This window comes from Triturus cristatus, chromosome 4_1 (genome assembly GCF_964204655.1).
Source record: "Triturus cristatus chromosome 4_1, aTriCri1.1, whole genome shotgun sequence".
Taxonomy (NCBI): Eukaryota; Metazoa; Chordata; class Amphibia; order Caudata; family Salamandridae; genus Triturus; species Triturus cristatus.
In genome coordinates, this window is record NC_140585.1 from 836,414,256 (window position 1) to 836,428,517 (window position 14,262).

Genomic DNA, 14,262 nt, shown 5'->3' on the forward strand with positions numbered 1-14,262 from the left:
CATACGCGACACATTCATATAACTTTACACGACGCTTGCGCGTGACGTCATATATGTGTTCAGCGCATTAGGAGTTGCGCACCCAGCGCGGGGACACCAGGGGGCCACGCTGAGCGCCGTGCTGGGTGCGCGACTCCTAATTTGCCCGTAAAAAAAAAATTAGCACCTATCACTAATTTCTATTCTCCCCGGGAATAAAGTGGTAACTCTTTACTCTCCCTAGACCCCATCCCCCGGGGACTATATACAACGGTGGGGACCGTTTTGCACACTTCTGTCATTGGGCTACATGTGGGCTACATCTGGGTGATATTTGTGCTGCATTTGGGCTCTTTTGTCTCTGGTGGCCATCTTGGTAGATTTATTTGTTATGCAGTTTCCTAATTTCCTCATTTACTGCAGTCTCCTCAGTAGGAAATGCTTTCAGTTTTTTACTTTGATTCCATCAAGAAGGTATTCAGATATGTCACACATTTGCCATACATTCTGAATGTTAGCACTCTAGTTGCTCATTAGATCACTGTAGTAAATCTACTGCTCACCACGGAAGTCTGCTGCTGGTATTAAAGTGCATGTTTCAGTCTGCATGTCAGAATTTTTTAATGAAATAGAAGAGGATTTGAGAAGTCAAAATGTGCCCTAATTTTTCTTTCTGCAGCACTAATCATAATTTCTATGGCAAAATTAACCCCTCATTTGGTTCTTTGCAAATTTAATGTTTTAAGTGTTACCACTTTTTTCCAATCAAGATGGCTTCAGGTGTGCCATACTTTTGTCATAAGTTAGACTGTTAGTGCTCTAGTTGTTCTTGAGAACACTCTGGGACATTCTGTCATTGGGCTATACTTGGGCTACATCTGGGTGATATTTGTCCTACATTTGGGCTCTTTTGTCTGTGGTGACCATCTTGGAAGACTTATTTGTTATGAAGATTCCTAATTTCCCCATTTACTACAGTCTCCTCAGTAGGAAATACTTTCAGTTTTTTACTTTGATTCCATCAAGAAGGCATTCAGATGTGTCACACATTTGCCATAAATTCAGAATGTTAGCACTTTAGTTGCTCATTTGATCACTGTAGTAAAGCTACTGCTCACCAGGGAAGTCTGCTGCTGATATTGAAATTGCATGTTTCAGTCTGCATGTCAGAATATTTTAATGAAATAGAACAGGATTTGAGAAGTCACTCAAAATGTACCCTAATTATTCTTTCTGCAGCACTAATCATACTTTCTATGGCAAAATGAACCCCCTCATTTTGTTCCTTTTTAAATTAAATGTTTTAAGAGTTACCACTTTATTCCAATCAAGATGGCTTCAGGTGTGCAAAAATATTGTCATAAGTAGTACTGTTAGCACTCTAATTGTTCTTAAGAACACTCTGGGACATTCTGTCATTGGGCTATACATGGGCTACATTTGGCTGATATTTGTGCTACATTTGGGCTCTTTTGTCTCTGGTGGCCATCTTGGGAGACTTATTTGTTATGAAATTTCCTAATTTACTCATTTACTACAGTCTCCTCAGTAGGAAATACTTTCATTTTTTTACGTTGATTCCATCACAAAGGTATTCAGATGTGTCACACATTTGCCATAAATTCTGAATGTTAGCACTCTAGTTGCTCATTAGATCACTGTAGTAAAACTACTGCTCACCAGGGAAGTCTGCTGCTGGTATTAAAAGTGCATGTTTCAGTCTGCATGTCAGAATTGTTTTAGGAAATAGAAGAGGATTTGAGAAGTCAAAATGTGCTCTAAATTTTCTTTCTGCAGCACTAATCATAATTTCTATGGCAAAATGAACTCTCTAATTTTGTTCCTTTGTAAATTAAATATTTTAAGTGTTACCACTTTATTCCAATCAGGATGGCTTCAGGTGTGCCATACTTATGTCATAAGTAGTACTGTTAGCACTTAAGTTGTTCGTTAGAACACTCTGGGACATGCTGTCATTGGGCTATACTTGGGCTACATCTGGGTGATATTTGGGCTACATTTGGGCTCTTTGTCTCTGGTGGCCATTTTGGGAGACTTATTTGTGATGATGTTTCCTAATTTCCTCATTTACTACAGTCTCCTCAGTAGGAAATACTTTCAGTTTTTTACTTTGATTCCATCATGGAGGCATTCAGATGTGTCACACATTTGCCATAAATTCAGAATGTTAGCACTCTAGTTGCTTATTAGATCACTGTAGTAAAGCTACTGCTCACCAGGGAAGTCTGCTGCTGTTATTCAAAGTGCATGTTTCAGTCTGCATGTCAGAATTTTTTAATGAAATAGAAGAGGATTTGAGAAGCCACTCAAAACGTGCCCTAATTTTTCTTTCTGCAGCACTAATCATACTTTCTATGACAAAACGAACCCCCTCATTTTGTTCCTTTTTAAATTAAATGTTTTAAGAGTTACCACTTTATTCCTACCAAGATGGCTTCAGGTGTGCCATACGTTTGTCATAAGTAGGACTGTTAGCGCTCTGTTTGTTCTTTAGAACACTCTGGGAAGCTGCAGTAGAACACAAAGGAATCAACTGACAGTCTCTGCCCTTGTTGGATGTACATGTTTTACTGAGAATGTCAGAATTCATTCTCACATGACTGAGAAAGATATTGTGAATTTACAGAAAATATGCTCTCAGTTAAGCTTATAGATCACCTTCCGAACCTCTGTGCGAAAAGCATGAGAAAATAGTTTTCTCTCAAACATGATTCATGATATCACAGCAGAAGGCTTTTTCACATGGTAAAATCACCTTAGAACACACCACAATTCCTAAAATGAGTATGGTACCATCAACAAATGATTTATAATGTAACTAAAGTCTTAAAACCTTCTATTAACTGCAATGCTTTTTAATGATGTGCTATCATGTATATTGGTCCCAAGATGGCTGCCAACACTTCTTGGATGAAGTGCTGACAGACAATCTATATATATATATATTACCTACTGGCAGTCGCCAGTAGGTAGTTATAGTTAGGACCTATTTTCCATAGGAAATCTGCAACATTCTATTTGGAATAACGTTGGCGTCGATTGATGAATCTTCGTGAAATTTTTCAGACTTTTAGCCAGCTCCGGTCTGCTCCTATCCTGAAAATTTCATGGTGATTCGTCAAGCGGGGGCCGAGAAAAAAGGGGGTCCCAAAACGCGTTTTCCCCATGCATTTTCCCATAGGACCTGTTGACGCAGCTACAGCCCGAAGTGCTGAACGGAATTATACCAAATTTATCAAAGAGGTAGTCCACAGTTCAGACTCATGCCTTTTGCTTAAATGGTGTAAATCCATTCTGTAGTTCCTGAGAAAATCAAAAGTAAAATCACATATATATCTGGGCGGAGCCTAACCACACATTTCATCGTGAGATCTGATTGGCTGTCAGCACTTCATCCAAGAAGTGTTGGCAGCCATCTTGGGACCAATATACATGATAGCACCTCATTAAAAAGCATTGCAGTTAATAGAAGGTTTTAAGACTTTAGTTACATTATAAATCATTTGTTTTTTACGGCCCCCGCTTGACGAATCATCCCGAGACTTTTAGATTCGCCAACCGGCGCCAAAGTTATTCCATATAGAATGTTGCGGATTTCCTATGGATAATAGGTACTAACTATAACTACCTACTGGCAACTGCCAGTAGGTAATATATATATATATATATATATATATATATATATATATATATATATATATATATATATATATATATATATATATATATTACCTACTGGCGGTCGCCAGTAGGTAGTTATAGTTAGGACCACGTTTCCATAGGAAATCCGCAACATTCTATTTTGAATAACTTTTGCGCCGGTCGACGAATCCTCGCAAATTTTTCAAAATAGGTGGGGCGCTACGCTCCGCTCCTACCCTGAAAGTCTCGGGGGGATTCGTCAAGCGGGGGCTGAGATAAAAGGGGGGTCCCAAAACTCGTTTTTCCCATGCATTTTTCCATAGGACCTTTAGACACAGCTACAGCCCGAACGGCTGAACAGAATTACTTGAAATTTGGCAGAGAGGTAGTCCTCAGGTCAAGGAAGTGCCTTTTGTAGGTTTGGTATAAATCTTTTCAGTAGATTCTGAGAAAATAGCCTTTAAATCAATATATATATCTGAGCTAGCTTACGGTGCGCTTACCGTACGCGTACGGTGACGTGCGCGAGCGCGATTCTGGTTGGCTCTTAGATCTTAGTAAACATTCGAATCGGCCGAAACCAGGAAGCGGCGGCCGCCATTTTCTCTCTCGCACTCTGAGTGGGGCAGCATAAATGAAGCCCAAAAATGTGTAAAGGGGCAGTATATTGAGATAATAATCACCCAGCAGTGATATACGGGCCCCCAAACAACCCCCAAGGCCAAAAAAAGATTTTTTTTTTTTTCGAAAAATCGCCGATTACGCTTACCGTACGCGTACGGTAAAAATTTGTTTAAAAAAAAAAATTATCCACACTCTCCCCACCCCGTGTTCAAATGGTGCCCGAATGGCACCATTTGTGCATGGCTTAACAACTAAACGAAAATAATAAACAAAACATTTCACAACGATGCGCATAATATGTCCCCCATGTGCGCACGGTGCGCGAAGCGCATCGTGCGTACATGGCCCATCCCGCATAATGTGGGCACGCGGTGCGCTGCGCGCACCGCGTGACCACCGTGCGTGCATGGCACTAACTGCGTAAAGTGGGCGCGCGGTGCGCGAAGCGCACCGCGTGCTCACTGTGCGCGCACGGTGCGTGAAGCGCACCGTGCGCGCACGGAACGAACTGCGTTAACTGGGCGCGCACACCACGAATGGCGGAAAGTAAGTTAGCATTTAAAAAACCGTACAAATTCACTGAAAAAACCATAGGTTTCACACACGTTATAGTTAGGAATTAGCATTTAAAAAACCTTGCAAATTCACTGAACAAACCATAGGTTTCACACATGTTATAGTTAGCTGTACATTTTACTGATAAAAAACCAATGAAATTCCCCCGTTATAGTTACTGTAGGCAACTATAACTCACGCGACCGTAATGCTCTGCTGATGACATATGTGTCTTTATGAAAAAAAAATATTTGTAATATATGTATAGCTAAAATTTAATGGAAGAAGACATGGGCAAATAAGTGTCTAAATACAGTATTAGCATCAGCAGAGGATTACGGTCGCGTGAGTTATAGTTGCCTACAGTAACTATAACGGGGGAATTTCATTGGTTTTTTATCAGTAAAATGTACAGCTAACTATAACATGTGTGAAACCTATGGTTTTTTCAGTGAATATATATATATATATATATTCACTGAAAAAACCATAGGTTTCACACATGTTATAGTTAGCTGGAAATTTTACTGATAAAAAACCTATGAAATTCCCCCGTTATAGTTAGCGCAGGCAACTATAACTCACGCGACCGCAATCCTCTGCTGATGCTAATACTGTATTTAGACACTTATTTGCCCATGTCTTCTTCCATTAAATTTTAGCTATACATATATTACAATTGTTTTTTTTTCATAAAGACACATATGTCATCAGCAGAGGATTGCGGTCGCGTGAGTTATAGTTGCCTGCATTAACTATAACGGGGGAATTTCATAGGTTTTTATCAGTAAAATTTCCAGCTAACTATAACATGTGTGAAACCTATGGTTTTTTCAGTGAATTTGCAAGGTTTTTTAAATGCTAATTCCTAACTATAACGATGTGAAACCTATGGTTTTTTCAGTGAATTTGTACGGTTTTTTAAATGCTAAGTTACTTTACGCCATTCGTGGCGTGCGCGCCCACTTAATGCAGTTCGTTCCGTGCGCGCACAGTGAGCACGCGGTGCGCTTCGCGCACCGCGCGCCCACTTTACGCAATTAGTGCCGTGAACACACGGTGGGCACGCGGTGCGCTACGCGCACTGCGTGCCCACGTTACGCTGGATGGGCCATGTACGCACGATGCGCTTCGCGCACCGTGCGCACATGGAGGGCATATTACGCGCTTCGTTGTGCAAGGTAAACTTTTACATTTTCATTGCATACAGATGCCATGCACAAATGGTGCCCGTGGGGCCACCATTTGCACACGGGGTGGGGAGAGTATGGTTAGTTTTTTTTTTTTAAACATTTACATTTCCTTAATAAAAATATGCCATGCACAAATGGTGCACTTCGGGCACCATTTGCACATGTGGTGGGGAGAATATTGTTAATTTTTTTTTTATTTAAATTTTTTACCGTACGCGTACGGTAAGCATAATCGCCGATTGTTCGTAAAAAATAAATATTGACTTTTTGCCATTGGGGGTTCTTTGGGGACACCTACATCAAATCTAGGTGGTTAGGAGCAGTCTGTACAGCTCCTTTATATGTTTTTTCCCTTTGTTTTGCCTCCCCACGTCTGAGTGCGAGAGAGAAAATGGCGGCCGCCGCTTCCTGGTTTCGACCGATTCGAATGTTTACTAAGATCTAACAGCCAATCAGAATCGCGCACGTCACCGTACGCGTACGAGGACTACCTCTCTGCGAAATTTCAAGTAACTCTGTTCAGCCGTTCGGGCTGTAGCTGTGTCTAAAGGTCCTATGGAAAAATGCATGGGAAAAATGCGTTTTGGGACCCCCCTTTTTTCTCAGCCCCCGCTTGACGAATCCCCCCGAGACTTTCAGGGTAGGAGCGGAGCGTAGCGCCCCACCTATTTTGAAAATTTCGCGAGGATTCGTTGACCGGCGCCAAAGTTATTCCAAATAGAATGTTGCGGATTTCCTATGGAAACAGGGTCCTAACTATACCTACCTACTGGCGACTGCCAGTAGGTAATATATATATATATATATATATATATATATATATATATATATATATATATATATATATATATATATATATATATTCACTTAAAAAACCATAGGTTTCACACATGTTATAGTTAGGTGGATATTTCACTCGTAAAAAACCAATGAAATTCCGCCGTTATAGTTAGTTCAGATAACTATAACTCGCGCGCCCGCAATCCTCTGCTCATGACGTCATATATTACATCACTCATGACATGGTCAGTGGCATCACTCTTGACATCACTGATGACATTATCCTTGTGATAGAGTGGCGGTTGCGCAAGTTATAGTTATCTGAACTAACTATAACGGTGGAATTTCATTGGTTTTTTACGAGTGAAATATCCACCTAACTATAACATGTGTGAAACCTATGGTTTTTTAAGTGAATTTGCAAGGTTTTTTAAATGCTAATTCCTAACTATAACGTGTGTGAAATCTATGGTTTTTTCAGTGAATTTGTACGGTTTTTTAAATGCTAAGTTATGTATGTATTATTATTTTTTTTATATATTTATTTTTGAATAAACTACGTATTAAAATTGTATTTTTTTTTTTATGGTTTTTCACCGTGCGCGCACGGTGCGCGCACCCCCGCGATTTAAAAAAAAAAATGTAAATGTTTTTTTCTGCCTTCGGGGTCCTTCAGGGACCCCCCTGACAAAGGCTAGGGGGTCAGGAACTCTCTACCCTGCCCCCTTTTTATGTTCGCCACCTTCCTTCCACTCTCGCACTGAAAACAAACAAAATGGCGGCCGACACTTCCTGATTTTGACCGATTCGAATGTTGACTGACATGTAACAACCAATCAGAATTACGCTCGCGCACGTTAGGGTGCGAGCACGGTGCGCGCACGGTGTGCGCACGGTGCACGCATGGTGTACGGCTATAGATATGTATGTGCTTTTAACTGCAATTTTCTCAGGAACTACTGAACAGATTGACACTCCATATATGCAAAAGGCACATCCCTGACCTGAGGACTACCTCTCTGCCAAATTTCAAGTAATTCTGTTCTGCTGTTTGGGCTGTACCTTCGACTAAAGGTCCTATGGGAAAATGCATGAGGAAAACGCGTTTTGGGACCCCCCTTTTTTCTCAGCCCCCGCTTGACGAATCCCCCTAGACTTTCAGGGTAGGAGCTGAGCGGAGCGCCCCATTAGTTTTGAAAATGTCGTGAAGATTCGTCAACCGGCGCCAAAGTTATTCAAAATAGCAGTTTCAGCATTCAACTGCCTTGATCACAGGTGAGTGGCATATACCTTCCCAGTGGTCATGTGGCCCATACTTGCAACTACAGGCCCCAGGATGCACTGCATAGATGGATTCCATAGTGTAATATGTTGCACAATTCCATTCTGCTCAATAGAGTTTTTTCATGCCAATGTCACCAATTTAAAAGTCATTTCTTTCTCAGTGCATACTGCAAAAGTTAATAACAGCAAAGTGCCATTTCATGTTGCTTGCGCTTAGTAATTCCTTCAAATGCGGAGTTCCAAGATAGAGGAATACACCTCCATCATCTCCCTTTCACATTATCGCATTGCCTTGTAGCCACGGAAATCCTTCGGCTGGAGCGGAAAATGAGCAGGTCATGCCCCCTCTGTTAATTGTTTTCAAGAGGCTTCGTTTTCTGGGGGCCCCAACCTTGCAGGGCGGGCTCTATACACAGGGACGAAGCAACCTGTAATTTGGGTCTTAGCCAGGAAAAGGATTAGAGCCCAACTCCGACTTCTTTTAAAAGTAAAGACATTTATTTTGTCAGCGTCGCAGCATAGTTGCAGCCACCCTCTCTTCCTTACGCGTTTCAGCGTTCAACTGCCTTGATCACAGATGAGTGGCATATACCTTGCCAGTGGTCACGTGGCCCATTCTTGCAACTACAGGCCCCAGGATGCATTGCATATATGTATTCCATAGTGTGATATGTTGCACAATTCCATTCTGCTCAATAGCGTTTTTTCATGCAAATGTCACCATTTTAAAAGTCATTTCGTTCTCAGTGCATACTGCAAAAGTTAATGACAGCAAAGTGCCATTTCATGCTGCTTTCACTTAGTAATTCCTTCAAATGCAAAGTTCCCAGATAGAGGAATACACCTCCATCATCTCCCTTTCACAGTCCCGCATTGCCTTGTAGACACGGAAATCCTTCGGCTGGAGCATAAAATGAGCAGGTCATGCCCCCTCTGTTAATTGTTTTCAAGAGGCTTAGTTTTCTGGGGGCCCCCAAACTTGCAGGGCGGGCTCTATACACAGGGACGAAGAAACCTGTAATTTGGGTCTTAGCCAGGAAACAGATTAGAGCCCAACTCCGACTTCTTTTAAAAGTAAAGACATTTATTTCATCAGCGTCGCAGCATAATTGCAGCCTCCCTCTCTTCCTTACGCGTTTCAGCATTCAACTGCCTTGATCACAGGTGAGTGGCATATACCTTCCCAGTGGTCACGTGGCCCATACTTGCAACTACAGGCCCCAGGATGCACTGCATATATGTATTCCATAGTGTGATATGTTGCACAATTCCATATATATATATACATATATATATATATATATATATATATATCTTACCTACTGGGGGTTGCCAGTAGGTAGTTATAGTTAGGGCCAAATTTCCATAGGAAGAGCATTGTTTGTTTTGCTTATAACTTTGGCGTCATTTGATGAATCTTCATGATATTTTCCAAACTAATTCTTTGTTCATATCAGCTCCTATGTTATATGTTTGGGGGTGATTTGTCAAGGGGGGGCCAAGAAAAAACGGGGTCCCAAAACGTGTTTTCTCCATGCAATTTTCATAGGCAACTTTAGACAAGGCTAAAGGTCGAACGGGTGAACGGAATTACCCCAAATTTGGCAGGGAGAAGGGTCTTGGTCTAGAAAGCACGCTTTTGTTTATTTGGTGTAAATCCATTCAGTAGTTTTAGAGAAATATCAAAATTTACAGATATTGATATTTGGGAATTCTGTCATCTGATTGGCTGAGGTGTTACGAGCACAAGCTTGCTGGTTATTGGCTGCAAATGGTTGCAACTAGGAAGTGTTGGCAGCCATTTTGTGATTCCGTTGAGCGAGTAAGGGGAAAAAAGGGCAAAAAAAGTAGGAAAGAGGAGGGTAGGAGCGCTGTGAGCTCTGTGGGGTGGTTAGGGTGTGCTATACAGGGAGTGTGAAGTGAAGCATTCACCCCTACCGGTGTTAAAGAGCTGTTTTGCCCAGAGTGAGATGGTGCTGAGGTGAGATGCCCGTAAACTCGGGGATGAAACAGTGCACCTAAACCGAGAGGTGATTGCTGTAAACTGATGTGCTCTGGGCGCTGTAGCATAGCTGTGCAAGTGGGTTAATATGCGTTTAGACTATAGTGGGAGTGGGAAGCAAACTACTCACTCCTGCCGGTCTGAAGACTCAGGGATCAAGCTTTGAGCCTAAGCCGTGAGCTGATTGCTGTAAAGTGATGTGCTGTGGGCGCTGTAGGATACTGGCCGCTGTAGCATACCTGTGTAAGTAGTGTTAGTATGCGTTTATACTATACAGGGAGTGGGAAGCAAACTACTCACCCCTACCAGTGTGAAGACTCAAATGCAGTGTTTTAGCTGGCAGGAATAAAGAAATAATCGTGAAGAATATAATGCAGAATGTTGCGATGCCACAGAAGACAAATGGTGAAATCAGGTGTGTCTAAGAAAGTGGCTGTGTGTAATAAAGCGATGGAGTCTGCAAGTTATATAAAAAGTGTCTTTATTTAAGTGCCATAAATGGACCCACTGGTGCAAGAGCTAAGGTATCCAGCTGAGTCAAACTCCAACCTCTTCTGCTGTATTCAAATCTAAGCTCCTGCATCAGTGAATTCCACATTACATGTTATAGTTCCATGTGACATAAACAATACCTATTAGGCATGAATGACTCTAAATTCTATAATGAAAATAAAGGTAGGATATGATTACCACATGTATCCTTTAAGAAAACAAAAAAAAAATTCAAAATGTAATCATGAAACTTCTTAGGTACTCTGGTAGTCCTTTTTTGTAACACGAAATTATCAACAGCGGAACAGTCAGCAATCTCTTCTACAGTAGATTCAATCTGGTGCGTGTCAGAATTGGTAATAGTTCTACTCACATCGGAACTTTGAGGAGGAAAACAAACATTGCGCTTCTCAGAAGCACATTCTGTACCCTTCTCGTCAAACCATACATTATTGTTTTCAGCCCTTTCAAAAAACATTCTTGTGAAAGGGCTAAGGCATCGAGCTGAGGCAAACTCCATCCGCTTCTGCTGTACTCAAACCTAAGCTGCTGCGTCAGTGAATTCCACATTACATGTTACAGTTCCATGTGACATAAACAATAGCTATTAGACATGAATGAGTAAATTCTATAATGAAAATAAAGGTAGTATACGATTACAAGACTGTGCCAACTAGTTCCTAAACAATGTTGTGTTTTTTTATCATGATCGCCAGCTTGTGAGCAGAGGCTGAGGATGAGCTAATTTGTGTGAAAGGGCTTCGTGGATAACAGGCAGGCAGAGAGACGTGTGCACAAAGAATAGACATGGTTTCAAAATGGATGTCAGGTTTAGGCTAATTTAGCAAGTAAATAGCGTATTTGCATAGGCCATACATCACCCATCCCTGGTTAGGCTGGAGACGTAAGGGGCAATAATGAAAACATAGTTCAAATGCCTGAGTATACTTAGAAAGATATTATATGAAAATAGTTCAATTGAAGTGTATTAAAAAAATGTATAGGAAAAAGTCAAAAAAGTTGGAAAAAATCAATCCAAGGATAACGTGAATTTCTTACAAGTCTTGGAGATTGCAGTCCAGAAGTTCTTCAGCGGCTTGAGATGCGTAATGTTCCAAGAGGTGATTGTTGCCATTGTGTGAGAAAAGCGAAGCGATCCAATTCATATCCTGGAAGGGACAGTAATGTTTGTCGAATGTTGGAGCGGCAATTTGAATTGGCAGGCAATCTGCGATGTTGTCAAGGGTCGCACATTGCAGGAGATATTTCGCGGCTGCGCAGAAATCCCATTCCGCCAGGATACCTTTTTGCGTTGCATCCGCCATTGCTCCACTGCCCGAACAATCAAGTTCATGGTTTTCAAGATACTCCATTACCTGCTGGATATCGGGAGCGATTGTTGGAATGTTGGCAAGGCATAGATCCATTCGCCAGTCGAATGGGCAAGTTTTGCAATAAAAATATGGTTGCATGCAGATTACATATGTGTAAATAAATGTCATGTTGTAGCTGGCTCCGATAATAGATAGAGGCAGGCAGCTGAAAAGTTGTTTCATTTTTTCACGGTATTGATGTAGCTTCGCGTAGAGGCGTATTCTGTTGGACCTGATTGTTACCACAGGGAGCGCAGACATTTTTTACAAGCAAAAATAGTAGTAGGATGGCCGCAAACAGAGCGAGAATTATGGGCACTGTTTCTGTTATTCCAGAGATGATCGAACAAATGAAGTCTGGTATTATACCAAAAACAGTTTAAAAGCTGACAAGGCTTGAGGAGACAGTGTTAAAAAAAATGTGCCAGAGCTTGAGTGTCAGATGCATTGAAAATTGTGTAACAATTCACAAAGTGTAACGGGAGGTTCGTATTTAAAAGGGAGTGTATTTTGCTTGAAGTTCGTGCTATCTGCAGTCGATAAATTTCTTTTGCAGAAGTGAGGTACACTTCTGTTTGAAACAAAAGCGCTTTCAGTTTGCTCAGTTTAATGACATCTGTTTTCAAAGTAGGTATTGAAGGCCAAGTTGAACTGTGGGAGTTACTTTGTGTGGGTGGGAATAGACATTGCCACAGGAAGTTACTCGGTTTGAAACAGTAAGGACATACGGTATGCCAGCTCACATTCCGTAGCAGTCCATGTTATTAAGAACCAGATAACTGCTGTTAGAAAGCTGCGTGAATGTTGGTCTGATTGTGGGAGTTGGCACGCAACATTGGAGGCTGTAAGCTTAGAAGCGTCGTGCAGTTGGACATTCTTGCATAGTAATGAATGACTGCCATTGTGACTCGCACTTTTCACCTGTGAGAAAAACGTCTGTATCCTCTTTAAGACAGCGATATGCAAATGGGAGAAACCACTGCTCGTGAATAAACACGCTACCATATATATTCACATACAACATGACAAACAACATGTACACCTAGCAGACACAACGACACTACATACTGTGGAACCGTGGCTAGCCATGTACATAAACCAAACATGGCATGGCACCTCTGCCACACAATGCAGAATGCGGGGAGAGATGGGAGCAAAGCATGTGCAAAGGTGGCAAGTGATTCTCGATTATAAAAGTATACAATGCAAAGTATTGAGGGGATGTGCCGGAGAGACTTGAGTATGCAGAGCACAGACATGTACATGTCAACATACACTGATGGTCTATTGAGTGAAATGGACAGTGGACGCAACCATGATAGTACAGTCAGTGGGGAAGATAACAAAAACATAGCACGTACATGCCCCCTCCCCCCCAAATCTTTAGCGTAGTGGGCTGGCTCGGCGTACGCAAGGCTTGCGTAGGGGTATGAATAAAAGGCACGTTTCTCTGGTTGTGGTTCTCTTCCGGAATGGTGAATGTGTCTGCCAGGTCTGCGCAGCTTACACCACCACGAGGCTGATGCCGTGAGCAAAGGTGGGTGCATGAATGATGCTCTCAGCCTGCTGGTACCCAGAAACCGTCATGGCCGTTGCGACGCACATATGCCCCACAGTTCACCTTTCGACACTGTCATATGTGAAAGAGGGCCCACCACGTGCCGGCGGAAGCTCCTGGACTGAGGTCTGCGAGCTGGGAAGGCTTCTGAGATCAACGCTGGCTACCATGACACAGGCACACAGCGCCCAACCTGAGGCCCAGCACTGTGGAGTGCGCTGTTTACTACTAACACAGTAGTCCAACAGGTACCAACAGTGGAACAGTGTCTTGATCCCACAATGGATGTTAGAAATGCATCTGAGAGTGGAGATGAAGATACTGCCTTTGACCAGGTGCAACCAACTCTACGTCCCTACAGTGGAACAGTGTGTTGTCCCACAATGGACGATGTTAGAACTGCATCTGAGAGTGTAGATGAAGGTACTACCTTCAACCAGGTGCAACCAACTCTAGGTCCCAACAGTGGAACTGTGTCTTGATCCCACAATGGACGATGTTCGATATTACCTGCTGCTTGGTTTTCACAGAACTCCCTCCGTTGAGGTGCATCACACTCTGTGCTTCCGTAGCTAACTGCTGCACATGATTATTGGACTTGGCGGGCTGCAGTTGCTGGAGTACACCGCAGTACAGCAGGTCCGAAGAGTGAAACAGGGTCTTGATTCTATGATTGAGGATGTCAGAAGTTAAAGTCTGTGAGGATTTCTGTGTACCCCCTCCGATCAGGTGCAACCAACTCCATGCTTCCGAATCCAA